Source organism: Leiobunum rupestre, chromosome 2 (genome assembly GCF_980474605.1).
Source record: "Leiobunum rupestre chromosome 2, qqLeiRupe1.1.hap1, whole genome shotgun sequence".
Taxonomy (NCBI): domain Eukaryota; kingdom Metazoa; phylum Arthropoda; class Arachnida; order Opiliones; family Sclerosomatidae; genus Leiobunum; species Leiobunum rupestre.
This window is the reverse complement of record NC_143385.1, coordinates 56,871,058-56,886,449: the sequence shown is the minus strand read 5'-3', so window position 1 is coordinate 56,886,449 and position 15,392 is coordinate 56,871,058. Positions and strand designations below refer to the sequence as shown.

At 34.3% G+C, this 15,392-nt stretch overlaps 1 long non-coding RNA gene across 1 annotated transcript; it reads left to right on the top strand.

The window, feature by feature from the left end:
- The first annotated feature begins 8,693 nt into the window (after positions 1-8,693).
- LOC149958507 (uncharacterized) lies at positions 8,694-9,817 on the top strand. The gene is made up of 3 exons (XR_016478295.1): positions 8,694-8,785; positions 8,855-8,959; positions 9,616-9,817. It is a non-coding gene; the product is annotated as an uncharacterized LOC149958507 (long non-coding RNA).
- The last annotated feature ends 5,575 nt before the right edge of the window (positions 9,818-15,392 follow it).

The following is a 15,392-nucleotide window of genomic DNA, read 5'->3' as shown; positions in this document are numbered from 1 at the left end:
GGGTGGTGGCAAGCCCTTAATGCCACGCGAGCCGACAGCTCCCTGCACTAATTATTACCTTTAACCTCTATAAGTTTTTATGAAAGGGGAAACCGAAGAGCTCCCTGAAACCAATGGGGAGAGAACTCGGAAGCTCAACGCAGAAGGAATTGTTCCGAGTCTTTACTCAGTGCCACAAGCTGGGATCGAGCCCGGCTCCTCTTGCTGCGAGGTGAAAGTGCTAACCACTCCGCCACCCCAGCCATTAATTGTTCCGATGAAGTCCGAAAAAAGGTTACGCATCAACTTTATCATATGGCATACATCCATAATAAGATAAATTACATCATCTGGATCTGTTGGATTTCCAGGATTCGGGAAACTTGGATCAAGGACCTCTGTGTTAAGTTCTTTAAATTAACCTTTTGACGTTGAGGAGAAATTTCCATTCAAAAGTACAAGATGCTCTTTCAATAGTAAGTTTGATCTTCCAACTCTTTAAATATGTCTTGTATAAAACTTGATATTTTCTAGAGAGCTTCTCTGAGGCACTCTTCAGTCTTTTGGCCAGACTGTGGCTCTTTTCTTCTATATATTGGTTCTTTCTATCTTTGCAATGATAATTGTGATCCAACTATGTATGTTTTAAAACTTGTCAGATTTGTTGAAAGTTCAAAATTGTAAAAGCAAAAGAAACTTAAAAGGGATGTCATTTAATACTAGTCTAAATTTACAGTGGCAAGATCTTACCAAAACATTGTCTTCTTCTGGGTTAGATTGAAATGTTGAGTCCTTCGGAATCCAGAAAATATCGTCATTTTGAACAGTAACCCAACAGAAGTTAACCGGTATTGCATTCTTTTCAACAAACGAGTCAAAATCTAAAGTTTCCTCAACTGATTGGTTGCTCAAACTAAAACCTGCTGCTTCACGTTCATCAGGAGACTAGACCGGTCGCTTCTGAAGCCGACTCGTCTCTCTTTACAACATTACCACTTCTACCGTAACGTTTCTGCAACAGCTTATGTTTTAACTATAGGATAAGTGAAAAACAATGTTATTCTTATTGCTTAAACCATGGAGCGGAATATCTTTATTTCCTTAGTATAATAATAGTAAATATCCTTAAAACAGAGGGCTTTCTGCTCCATAGTAAAATGTTTTCATGCTTAAACCTAGGAGCAACAAACACAAGGAGAACGCAGCTAGCTTTTAAACACGCTAACGAAGGGTTGTGTATGAATTTCATTGGACGAGCGTCACGAGCCTTTACGATGAATGTTTTACAGGCGGGGGGGAGACAATTTCCGAATTTTCCCCTTCCGACGGCAGCAGGCGCTAAAGCGTCTAGCCAATGAAAAACGTACACGACTTTTGACTGGTTGCGTTCTCCTTGTGTGGGGTGTTGTGTTTATTGCTCCTAGCTTAAACGCCTAGGATTCCTTCTGCCAGTTCCCCTTGAATTTTTCTTACCGATGATGCTCCCCTTGCATTTACGCTTTCCTTAAAACAGGTATTTGGAGAAGGTCCGTGGCGAAATCTTCGTTCCCATCCGCCAATTTTTTGCCAGCCAGGCGACACCCCGCTGGCTTTTGACAGCGACTGCTCGCTCTCCCTTTCTTTAGAATTTCCTCGCCCAGCCGGACAATAGCATTGAATTCTCTTATCCCTCTCGCGTTAGTGTCAAGTGAAAATAGACCGAGTATGGAAATTAAGTTGAATAGCGCGTGAAACTGGTCACTAGGAACTAAATTCTTTGAAGCCTTTCCTTTCGCAACGAGGTAACGTGATAGCGGAAATCGTTCTGCCACGATTTCAGCCGTTTACTACTCGAACCATGAATTTTTTCGTATATATATAAATAAATACATTCTTCATATAATCAAAATTATAAATTATATTCTCGAAGTATTCCAATTAGCTTAGTTCTTTGCGAGACGGTATTTATTTATTTATTTAGATATACTTTTATTATACGGCATGATAACAGATCAATAATTATCGCAAATCATATTTTATTTGGAACACATGAGCAGGTAAAAAACATCAAACTTATTGATATATTAGGATATAAACTTCTAACTTATTGCGTAACACAAAGGTTTTGAAAACAATGCACACACGCTATAGTAAAATGTTTTATTAGTGAGCTAAACTGCGTAAATATTAAAAAAGTAAAACGTATTAATTTATTTCTTACCGACAGCAGTTTCTGTCATGATTATTATGTAACTTTATGAAATGATTCTGGGATTTCGGTCTGATTCTGAATAAAACCGCTATCTATAGCACGTTCATATACGTTTGTTTACCGTATCCGCTGGGTACCAACAACGAAGTAGTCCGTTTTGAAACGACAAGGTTTTCCCCGGGGCAAAAGGGTAAACCAGCATAATGAGAAGTGTAGCGAAAATTCTAAGAAAAAGAAAGCCCTTCTACCCGTGAAATCGGTGAGTTCCAAACAAAATTGATTTTATTCGGTTTCAAATAGATCTTTTAAACAAGCATAAAAATGTTATCGAATGCATGTATTTAGCTATTGTTAAAAACCTTAAAAAAATTAACGAATTATTATATGGTAAACCTTTCGACGGTTTATTTTTTACCCCGATCAATTTAACTCGTACCATAAAGTAAAATCTTATTTTGGCTGTTTTAAATCACCCTCGGAAGTACTACATGATTTTACTAATTTACTGGTAGATAATCAATTAACCTGTAAACATTATTCGGTTTCAAATAGATCTTTTAAACAAGCATAAAAATGTTATCGAATGCATGTATTTAGCTATTGTTAAAAACCTTAAAAAAATTAACGAATTATTATATGGTAAACCTTTCGACGGTTTATTTTTTACCCCGATCAATTTAACTCGTACCATAAAGTAAAATCTTATTTTGGCTGTTTTAAATCACCCTCGGAAGTACTACATGATTTTACTAATTTACTGGTAGATAATCAATTAACCTGTAAACATTATTCGGTTTCAAATAGATCTTTTAAACAAGCATAAAAATGTTATCGAATGCATGTATTTAGCTATTGTTAAAAACCTTAAAAAAATTAACGAATTATTATATGGTAAACCTTTCGACGGTTTATTTTTTACCCCGATCAATTTAACTCGTACCATAAAGTAAAATCTTATTTTGGCTGTTTTAAATCACCCTCGGAAGTACTACATGATTTTACTAATTTACTGGTAGATAATCAATTAACCTGTAAACATTATTCGGTTTCAAATAGATCTTTTAAACAAGCATAAAAATGTTATCGAATGCATGTATTTAGCTATTGTTAAAAACCTTAAAAAAATTAACGAATTATTATATGGTAAACCTTTCGACGGTTTATTTTTTACCCCGATCAATTTAACTCGTACCATAAAGTAAAATCTTATTTTGGCTGTTTTAAATCACCCTCGGAAGTACTACATGATTTTACTAATTTACTGGTAGATAATCAATTAACCTGTAAACATTATTCGGTTTCAAATAGATCTTTTAAACAAGCATAAAAATGTTATCGAATGCATGTATTTAGCTATTGTTAAAAACCTTAAAAAAATTAACGAATTATTATATGGTAAACCTTTCGACGGTTTATTTTTTACCCCGATCAATTTAACTCGTACCATAAAGTAAAATCTTATTTTGGCTGTTTTAAATCACCCTCGGAAGTACTACATGATTTTACTAATTTACTGGTAGATAATCAATTAACCTGTAAACATTATTCGGTTTCAAATAGATCTTTTAAACAAGCATAAAAATGTTATCGAATGCATGTATTTAGCTATTGTTAAAAACCTTAAAAAAATTAACGAATTATTATATGGTAAACCTTTCGACGGTTTATTTTTTACCCCGATCAATTTAACTCGTACCATAAAGTAAAATCTTATTTTGGCTGTTTTAAATCACCCTCGGAAGTACTACATGATTTTACTAATTTACTGGTAGATAATCAATTAACCTGTAAACATTATTCGGTTTCAAATAGATCTTTTAAACAAGCATAAAAATGTTATCGAATGCATGTATTTAGCTATTGTTAAAAACCTTAAAAAAATTAACGAATTATTATATGGTAAACCTTTCGACGGTTTATTTTTTACCCCGATCAATTTAACTCGTACCATAAAGTAAAATCTTATTTTGGCTGTTTTAAATCACCCTCGGAAGTACTACATGATTTTACTAATTTACTCGTAGATAATCAATTAACCTGTAAACATTATTCGGTTTCAAATAGATCTTTTAAACAAGCATAAAAATGTTATCGAATGCATGTATTTAGCTATTGTTAAAAACCTTAAAAAAATTAACGAATTATTATATGGTAAACCTTTCGACGGTTTATTTTTTACCCCGATCAATTTAACTCGTACCATAAAGTAAAATCTTATTTTGGCTGTTTTAAATCACCCTCGGAAGTACTACATGATTTTACTAATTTACTCGTAGATAATCAATTAACCTGTAAACATTATTCGGTTTCAAATAGATCTTTTAAACAAGCATAAAAATGTTATCGAATGCATGTATTTAGCTATTGTTAAAAACCTTAAAAAAATTAACGAATTATTATATGGTAAACCTTTCGACGGTTTATTTTTTACCCCGATCAATTTAACTCGTACCATAAAGTAAAATCTTATTTTGGCTGTTTTAAATCACCCTCGGAAGTACTACATGATTTTACTAATTTACTCGTAGATAATCAATTAACCTGTAAACATTATTCGGTTTCAAATAGATCTTTTAAACAAGCATAAAAATGTTATCGAATGCATGTATTTAGCTATTGTTAAAAACCTTAAAAAAATTAACGAATTATTATATGGTAAACCTTTCGACGGTTTATTTTTTACCCCGATCAATTTAACTCGTACCATAAAGTAAAATCTTATTTTGGCTGTTTTAAATCACCCTCGGAAGTACTACATGATTTTACTAATTTACTCGTAGATAATCAATTAACCTGTAAACATTATTCGGTTTCAAATAGATCTTTTAAACAAGCATAAAAATGTTATCGAATGCATGTATTTAGCTATTGTTAAAAACCTTAAAAAAATTAACGAATTATTATATGGTAAACCTTTCGACGGTTTATTTTTTACCCCGATCAATTTAACTCGTACCATAAAGTAAAATCTTATTTTGGCTGTTTTAAATCACCCTCGGAAGTACTACATGATTTTACTAATTTACTCGTAGATAATCAATTAACCTGTAAACTTAGCTACTTTAATTTGTTTTCATTGTGTAATGTACAAGATAACCATCTAATCTGATAGTACCTACTAACATGTAAACAAAGTTCTAAAATAAAATATTAAATGTAAATAACTTGTTATTATTGATCATATTCTTCAAATTATAAATTATGGTTAACTGGGTAAACAAAGAGAGGGCTGATAGAGATATAGCGATAAATTATATTGAAAATCTTGGCGATTATATTCCAGCGATTGGGGAGGGGGAAAAGGGGGGTAGGAAGCAGAGAGACAATCTTGGCGATTATATTCCGGCGATTGGGGAGTGGGGGAAAAGCAGAAAAATCTTTGCGATTATATTCCAGCGATTGGGGAGGGGGAAAAGGGGGGTAGGAAGCAGAGAGACAATCTTGGCGATTATATTCCGGCGATTGGGGAGTGGGGGAAAAGCAGAAAAATCTTGGCGATTATATTCCAGCGATTGGGGAGGGGGAAGGATGCAGAGAGAAAATCTTGGCTGTTACCGTTCAGCGATTGTGATAAGATATCAGACTGATTATCTCAACCGCGGAACGGTTTACCTTTCTCTGTCTTGTGTACCAATTTTTGAAGATGTCCACAGAACTTAAAGTTGGGTATGGGTAGAAATTAGTCTTTTTTTAATTCGAATTCATCTTTGAACGAAAAATTTGACATGCTCAACGCTAACAATTCCAATTTTTGATCTTTAAGTACAACTGGAAAATTGAGAATTATTACTACAAGCGATTTGAAAAGATCATGTTAAAATTTTGAAATGGCGCTAAGAGAATCGGATAACAGAAACTTCGACATTTTTGGAGATGAGTTATATTACGCAATGAACTCGGTATTGAGTATGGAAGAGGAAAAGTATATGATATTACTGCATTGGAAGCATTGAAATATATAATTTCAAATTGTTGAAATTTTTCCGAACCTGGTAATTTTCCTTCGAATAATGCTTACATTGCGCATATACGTGGTAAGTGCGGAACGTTCCTTTTCCAAATTAAAACTCATTAAAACATACTCGCGGTCTACAATAAATCAAGAACGATTATCGGGTTTGGATATGATTTCTATCGAACACAAGTCGTTCATTAAATTTTTATTCTTAAAAAGCTAGAAAAGTAAATATATAAACATAGATCATCTAATTCGTCGTGAATCAATATATTTGTGATATTAAATTATTAAATCAAGTCATCAATATCTTTCAGTATTAAGAACAGTATACTTTGTACTGTTTATTTTTAATTTTACGGAAAACAATTCAGCATAACAAAAATAAAGTATCCTGACACTTTTGACGTAATGTAAATCTAGCAGATTACTGGTAGTGACATATAGAAATATCTCGTGATAAATACTTAGAAAAAAATTAATTATTGCAGAAATAATGGAGTTTTTTCACTTAAAACGCAAAAATTATTACAAAGTTGTAGGAGTAGTTTTGGTTCGTATAAATATGCCGTGCTCGCTTGGATTTTAACACTGATTTTGCACAGAGCGTCGCACACACTAAAACCGCCACTGAAAACTGGCGATTATGTATAAGAGTTGTGTTCCTGGAGGGACTTATTTTCAAATTGGCAATTTAGACGCGTTTTAAGTGGAATTTTTCAACCCGAGCATGGCTGCTCTACCAAGTAAGATAATATTTTAGATGTAGACCTTTTGAAAAAGAAGATGTAGCTACTGCCCTATCGTCGTACGTTCATTTTCTTATCTCCAGGACAAGACCGTTACCATGGGCTCCTATGGCAAACCTTTATTTATGGGGGCCTAAGGTGGTGCCTTGGGTATAAGCCTAGCTGATTATATATGATTATATATATACCTAATGATAGGCATATTATAATTATAAGCATTAGTAAGACACCACAATAGGCCTAATTCATGTAGCGGCGTTCAAGAGACGCGTGAAGCCTTCTAAAACAAAAGATGTTGCTAGAAAGTCAGAAATTATCTGGTTTTTGGCAATGAAATTAAGAAATGAATATTTAATCCTAAGAGCATTTCTCGGGATAATCAACTATGAAGCTTGGTTTCCACCAGCGCGCGTTAAAAAGCGTCACTCAGCTTTGAAACGTGCAAATGTTCTTACGCGCGACAAAAAATTAACATTATGACGCGCTCTTACGCGCGTTGGTGAAAACCAAGCTTAACGCAAAACTAATGCCTACTAACTCAACGCGTGTAGCGCCTCTTTTCAATTTGCTCACAAAAAACCTCTTAAATATGTAGCGAGACGGAACGCTGCAAAAGAGGTAATAACGTCTGCAATTTTCACGTTTGAAACGTTATGGCTTCGTGGATATGTCATTTTACTTTTTGAAATTTTATGGCATTTTCGCTATTTCACGTTTTGAAATTTAATGGCTCTTTGGGTATTTCACGTTTTGAAGTATTATGGCTCCGTGGATATGTAACGTTTTGAAACGTTATGGCTTAGTGTTTATTTCACCTTTTGAAATGTTATGGCTTTTCGGGTGTTTCCAATGAGGTAGAATAAATAGAGATCCAAACAAATCTGGGATTCGCGGGACACGTTTTATTTGAGTAGGAGAATTAGGCTTAAGATTCATCTTTGTCCAATCGTGTTGCCGCCATCTGTTTCTAAAAGCAGACACTTTTGCAAAATATGTTAAAGTTAAGTGTTCCAATAACACTATCGATGGCACCAACACGATTTGATTAAGTTCATTTCGTCTAACTCTCCAACTCAGCAAATACTGTCCCGCGAAACGGTAGGTTCTGGAAGGCGGATTTGGATCTCTATTTATTCTACCTCATTGGGTGTTTCACGTTTTGAAATTTTATGGCTTCGTGGATATGTCACGTTGTGAAACGTTACGGCTTCGTGTGAATGTAACATCATAAAACTTTTTGGCTTCATGTGAATGTCACGTTTGGAAATGTTGTGGCTTCATGTGAATGTCACGTTTGGAAATGTTATGGCTTCATGGTTTTTTCACGTTCTGAAATGTAAGGTTTCATGGTTATTTAACGTTTTGAAATATTATGGCTTTGTGTGTATTGAACGTTTTTAAATGTTATGATTTCGTGGTTATGTCTAATTTCGAAATATTATGGATTCATGGTTATTTGACGATAAAATTGCCATCTTCGCTTGCAAGATGTACCTTAACAGGTACGTTTTTAATACGAATGCAGGGATACAATTCCTAGTCCAGTGCTTTTACTATTACATCGGCGAAAATAGCTCGTTAGGCGGTGTTACAGACGTGTTAAATATTAAAACGTCTCGTTTTGTATACTACGTATGTATTGAGATCATTTAACGTACAGCCCAAAAAGAATTATTTATATTAGATTTCTTTGAAAGATTTATTATAAATTCACAATTTATGTCCTTCAAACAAAGCCGTGAATTGCCATGGAAAAATGGAGCGTTATTAAATATGAAATTTGTATTATTGACAATTGTTGAATTACTTCAGAAATCCATCGGTTTAAAAGCCTAAGGATCTCTTAACTGCGCTTTCATCAAAATCACTCTGTGCAGCCGAGATAATAGTCACCACACCAATTGATCCGAGGTAAGGATATTTCCGTTTTAATTTTATTTCTTATATAAACTCGCTGGTTATATTAAGGTTTAATTACAGTTGACTGATCTAGCAAACATTGGAACACAATGGGGATTTCAGCGAAGCCGTTTTTATTCCTGGCGATGTTTTTGGTCGTTTTCCAGATTAGTTAACAGTTTGATGGTAAAGCTTTTTTGAAAACCTTTTTTTAAATTCGATTGAACGTGTGGGACATCATTTAGTTCGCTCGTCCATCTGATTAATCAGGGCGAGATATGTGTAACGGCCGCACCAACGGTGGGATACGTGGGGACACCCGTGGCGGAAGTATTCCGACCCCCCCCCCCTTTTGGGGATCGGTGTTCGTCCTCAAACGCCTATCCACATACTCTTCCTCCCAGACGCTTGGGATTACATGAGTACGCGACTACTCCCGGCTTTTTGAAAACTTTCGCTTAGTTATGAAAACTTGTTGATAATAGCGATATTACGCGAATCCGTAAAAAGGTACAGAGAACGCTAGAAATAGGCAAATTTCAGAGAACTCTGACTATTTTAGCATCATCCAATTAACGCCTTCAAAGAAATTTCCATTAATAACCTCTACGCGTTATCAATACGCGTTTCATCCAACTCACTTAATATCTGTCTCACTTTGTCAAATTAACCGTGTTCTTCATCCTAATTTCCGAGTAAAAAGATCGCCACATTGATGGTCGATGATGATAATTTGTAGGTCAAATTCAGTCATTTACTAAAGATCGTACCTTAGAAACCTCTGCACGAAACTTATATTGGCTATTGTTCTTCCCAGTGTTGACTCGAATGCTTGATTTCAGGTGACTTTGATATTGACATTGACACTTCGGACGACTTAGCCTGCAAACCGTGTTACAAGAGGAACTGCCGTTGCCAAAGGACCTACTATAGCCACAATGGAAGAATCACTAAGCCTATAACTTCCAACATATTATGTGCGTTTTATTAATAACGCTTAAGAGCTTCTTGTATGATATAAAAAATAAAATTTGTTCAAACGAACCACCAATTGGTTTTCAGAGGTAAACGGTCCTTACAAATAATCGAAAAAAACTTTGATTCGGGTCGGCGGCAGCGTTTCGCGAAAATCACCTGGCGGCGGCGCGATGGGCGAAAAGTTTATCCCCCGATTTAAAAAACATATTGAAGGAAAAAATAAAGTTAGACAATTTCAAAAACCATTTGGTGGCGGGAAAAAAATGTATCAGCGGCGGCGCCAGTTTAACTATCGGCGTAGGAAAATTATCTTAGAAAATGAAAAATAATCAGAAACAAATCCACAAAAATCGAAAAACCATTAACGCGTTTCTTAAAAAGAAAATATAATTTAAGAAATCATTAAATCATAGATAAAGAATTCTTACAGAATTTACCAATAGATCTATACATCAAATTTAGGTTTTTTCCGAGTTAATGTTTTCCTATATCACTTGTTGAAGTAATTTTAAACATAAAAACTGAAGGATTTTGAAGCCCACGGGAAAACGGTGTTTATTCTTTTGAATATTACTACTTTCAAGAGACACAAATTAAAATTATTACGCGTTACGTACTTTACAAAACAACTATCTCAATTAAATATTATGATTTTTTGATGTGGCATTTTGATTTTTAATAAATAAAAATTCCGGAGAAATACTCACATCAAGTATTTAATTGAGATTGTTGCTTTCTAAAGCAAGTCTCGCATAATAATGTTAATATCTGTCCCTTGATAGCAACACTATTTAAAGGAATAAACATCGTTTTTTCAGTGCAATGAACTGTTTTTACCTCTCCGAGGGGACTTTGTACCCTAGGAGGGGTTATACAACCACCGTGTCAGTCTGTCTGTGGGTCTGTTGGTCTGTCTGTCAGGCCTGCGAACGTGTTCGCATTTTCGGGGCAAAGGGTTATCATTGCGTACGCAGTTTCTTGGATCACTGTGTACGCAGTCGAATAACCGTTTTAGCAGTTTAGAGGTTGGCAAAACCACCGTGTGACGGTAAGCGTTAACGGCTAAATTTGCGATTACGTTGCGTTTGGTTGCATTTGTTTTTCGTTAACGCTCACCGTCGCGCCAGTTGTTATGGGTGCGTTCTCTCCAACTCCTTCTTATTGACTTTGGGACGGACAGAGTGCTGAGTGTTATGGCAACCTCTCAACGTCCAATGGCAGGGTTTCCACCAATTGTTCACGGTATACGTCTTAGTATCAATTGGCGATTGAAAAGTAGACCTTCAACTTTATCGGAAGCGTATTTAATAGAGTATGAAGTTTTGGTTAAATTGAAATAGAGCAAGATTTCGTGTAAGATTTAAATTATTGCATCGAAGAAATTCTAATTTAGCGTATTCTCTATTGATTAAAAACAAATGCGCCACCCAGGTTTCGAACCCAGGCCGTTCGGCTTGGCAGTCGAGCGCTCTACCACAGAACCACCGACGCTTATTACGCTTCATTGAAAATTAGACCTTCAGCTTTATCGGAAGCGTATTTAATAGAGTATGAAATTTTGGTTTAATTGAAATAGAACAAGATTTCGTGTAAGATTTAAATTATTACATCGAAGAAATTCTAATTTAGCGATTTCTCTTTTGATTTAACACAAATGCGTCACCCAGGTTTTGAACCTGGGCCGTTTAGTCAGGCATTCGAGCGCTCTACCACAGAACCAACGATAACTCCATAGTTATACTGCAAATAAGACACTTATCGTAAGCATAATAGTTAATAAAATCTTGAATTTTTTTACGAATGAAATTTTGAAGGCCTAATCTTTTTTTTTAAAGATTTTTTCTTCTATTATTTGACGTTTTATTTTTGCTGTTGTATCTTTTATTCTTTTAAAATTATTTACTTTTTCCGCGAAATGGTTCATTTTTTTGGAGGAACCTTTTTGTCACTTATTTTTTGTCTATTAATGTTTTGAGAACATTTACGTTATCGAAAAAAATCATTTTTGATGGAACCTTCAAAGTGTATACGTCGTATTTTCAAACTCCGCGGTTTGATTATAACTGGGTCGAAAGTTCGTAATTTATTAATGCGTATTCTTATCGACTTAAAATTTGTGATACTGTTGTATTATTGTGGTGGTGTTGGTTTGGCGTTTAATATTTAAAATTAAGTTAAGTGCCTTTTCTGTGCTTTGTCAAAGGTAAGGTGTGTTTAGTTTTTGCTATTAATTTTTTTATTGATGTTGGTGTTTGGATTGATTCTCTGAAGCCCGATCTATTGGGTTGTTATTATTAATTTTTCTATTTGTTATTCTGGCTCTGAAGCCTTATTGATTGGGTTGTTATTATATATTTTTCTATTTATTATTTTTGATCTGCTCTGGTTTGATTGATTGGGTTATTATTATATATTTTTCTATTGGCCGTTTTGGCTCCAAAGTCTGGTTGATTGGGTTTTTGTATTTTAATTTTTTGATTGTCTTGAGCTTTTGGGCGGTATTGTTAGCTTTAATTATAATTTTTTCGTGTGAAGTGGTTTAAAGAAGGTTCTTTGTGTTGTTATTTTGTAAGCGAGAAAAATACAAATACCCTCTGTAGATATTTCTTTCATTAAAATTTGCTTCGTATTACATTTAACTGAAAAACTTGTTCTGTAAATAGGGTTAAATTCAATTGTGCGTTGTTCTAGTTCGTCTAACTCACTGTTGTAACTACTTAATTTATAGTTCTGAATAAACTAAACTCGGTTATTTCGTCTCAATTATTTTAATTATAATTAAATTATATACCGTGCGGGATCGAACCGGGATCACGTTTTTAGTAAATAACTAGAGAGATAAATTCCACTAGAGACAATTCTTCCGAGGAGAGATAAATTTTGGCTTGCCAACTTGTTTTCTATAATAAGTAATATTGTTAAAATCTGTGTATATAATGCTAACGTTTTTACTACTTTATTGTAACTATACGAAGTGATTTTAGTTATTGTAGAGTAAATGCTCGTTTTTAATTATAAAATATGTGGCTTAATTATTGGCTGATAATATTGAAGTTATTAGTGAAGCGCAGCTCATTAAGGGACCTAGAAGCAAACATAGTCAAATAATAATATTAATAATACGGCATCTCAATATCCATAACAATCAACCTTTTATCTCTAGACCTATTGTAAAACTTTAAATTTTAGTGATTAAATTAAACAACCGAAAGAAACTACAAAAAACTCAAAAGCATATTCTACAATCTACATTACCCTTTTGTCAATTACAAATAGCAGAATTTTCTTTACACTGTGCATTTATACTTAAAATGCAGAATTTTCTTTACACTGTGCATTTATACTTACAAATGCGGAATTTTCTTTACACTGTGCATTTATATTTTATACACGTTTCACGTGTAATTTCCATGGCATAATACGTGTAGCAACCAATTTTAGGAAATTTCTTAAATATCATTTTGTTTTGTAGTTCCCCGGAAATTTTTAATATCATTTAAAAGATTTCCAAATTTCACTTTCCCACGTCGCGTCGTTTAGAATTCAACCCTGGATTCTTATTATTGTTAGGATGGGGTTTTTAAGGGGGGGGGCGAGTTCGTGAGAAGCACGTTCTGCATTCTTCAAAGTGGACTGCTCTTGCCTGTCAAAGGTTACGGGTGGGTCTTGGGATAGTCCTGAGGTATCCTTAGTTCCCCCAAGGATCCTATATGGTAAGAAGGATAAGAGTCGGCACATGGAGTCTGTATTATAACCGTTGCGGTTTAACGTAAATCACAAAACGTGCCTAACTGGTTTTGAATTCTTCAAGGACTAATTCATTTTTCTTAAACGGTGCTCCACTCACGAGGAGACTACCCGGGGTGATTATCACTGATTTTGTTGAAACTAGGTGGGTATGTTGGCCTTATGGTATCATGAAATTTCACCAAGGAAAAAGTTGCAATGGGCATTAGTTTTGCCCTGGCAACCGAAAACGTTTTTGACTACACAGTATGTATATTTTCCCATTGAAAATAACATGGTAAACCGTGCAGTTCTTAGAAAAATTAGATCAAAATTGACAAATGAAATAAATTTTATGATATTTTGATGAATTTTGGTCAATTTGATCAAAATTGATCAGGATCGGTAAAAATAGAGCAAAGCGAAATATAAAGATAAAAACGTTGTATTTGCCTACTAATCGCCAAATCGACGATAGCAAATGAATTTGATTAAAATCATAAAATTGAATTTAGTTTTTTTGAATTTGATAAAAATTAATAATTTTAATTAAAAATGATCAAAATTGGTAAAATTTTATTAAACTTAATAAATTGCCCAAAATCGGGTATAACTTGATAAAACCGATGAATTGGGTGATAAAAGGGTCAATATCGCATTAGTTTAAACGTTATCTTTCGCTTTTCTCCATTTTATCCATTAACTCTATTTGAATTTTGATACATATTTTGATCGAATTGACCAAATTTTATTTAATACTTGTTATATTATATCAGTTTTATCAATTTATGCCTTATTCTTGGCCATTAATCAATTTCAATAAATTTTGTCAGTTTTGATCAAATTATTACCATATTATCAATTTTGATATAACTAATTTATTAAAACCAATTTGGTGAAAAAATGGTCAATATTACATTTTTTAAACGTTATCTTTCGCCTTTCTCCATTTTTTTATTCTGATTCATTTTTAATCAAATTTATCGGTTTTATCAAGTTATACCCGATTTTCGGCAGTTAATCAAGTTTAATCAAGGTTTAAGGGGTTTTCCCCCGAGGTCTTCGGTTTCCCCTTCCGTAAAAACTTGTTGAGGTTAACGGTAATAGTAAGTGTAGGGAGCTGTTGGCTCGCGTGGCATGCAGGGCTTGCCACCACTCTCCTACGCATTGTAACCCTGCCACCTGAATTATTGGCTTGGGTATTAGCCTAGCTGATTATTATAATTTTTCATCAATTTCGATCAATTTTAATTAAAATTATTATTTTGATCAAATTCAAATAACTTAATTCCATTTTATTAATTTTGATCAAATTCAAACAACTAAATTTCCTTTTATTAATTTTGATAAAATTCATTTATAAAACGTCGATTTGGCAAATACAACTTTATTCATCTTTATATTTCGCTTTTCTCCATTTTTACCGCAGATGTATATAAATGTACTACTTAGCTTTATTTTTAGGCTTCCCCGTCCATTCCATGAAATTTTTGAAGCAGACGTTAGGCAGACGACGGTAAAAATAGAGATTACCAATGAGAATATAGGTTAGAACTAGGAGCAACAAACACAAGGAGAACGCAGCTAGCCTTTAAACACGCTAATGAAGGGTTGTGTACGAATTTCATTGGACGAGCGTCACGAGCCTTTACGCTGAACGTTTTACGGGCGGGGGCGGGGGCGGGGAAGACAATTTCCGAATTTTCCCCTTCCGACGGCAGCAGGCGCTAAAGCGTCTAGCCAATGAAAAACGTACACAAGAAAATCCACGACTTTTGACGGGTTGCGTTCTCCTTGTGTGGGGTGTTGTGTTTGTTGCTCCTAGGTTAGAAAAACTAGTCTTCGAGGTCACGAATTACGTGTAATGGCGTCATCCGACGCGAGTTTTCACGCTTTCCGGGCTTTATACATTTTG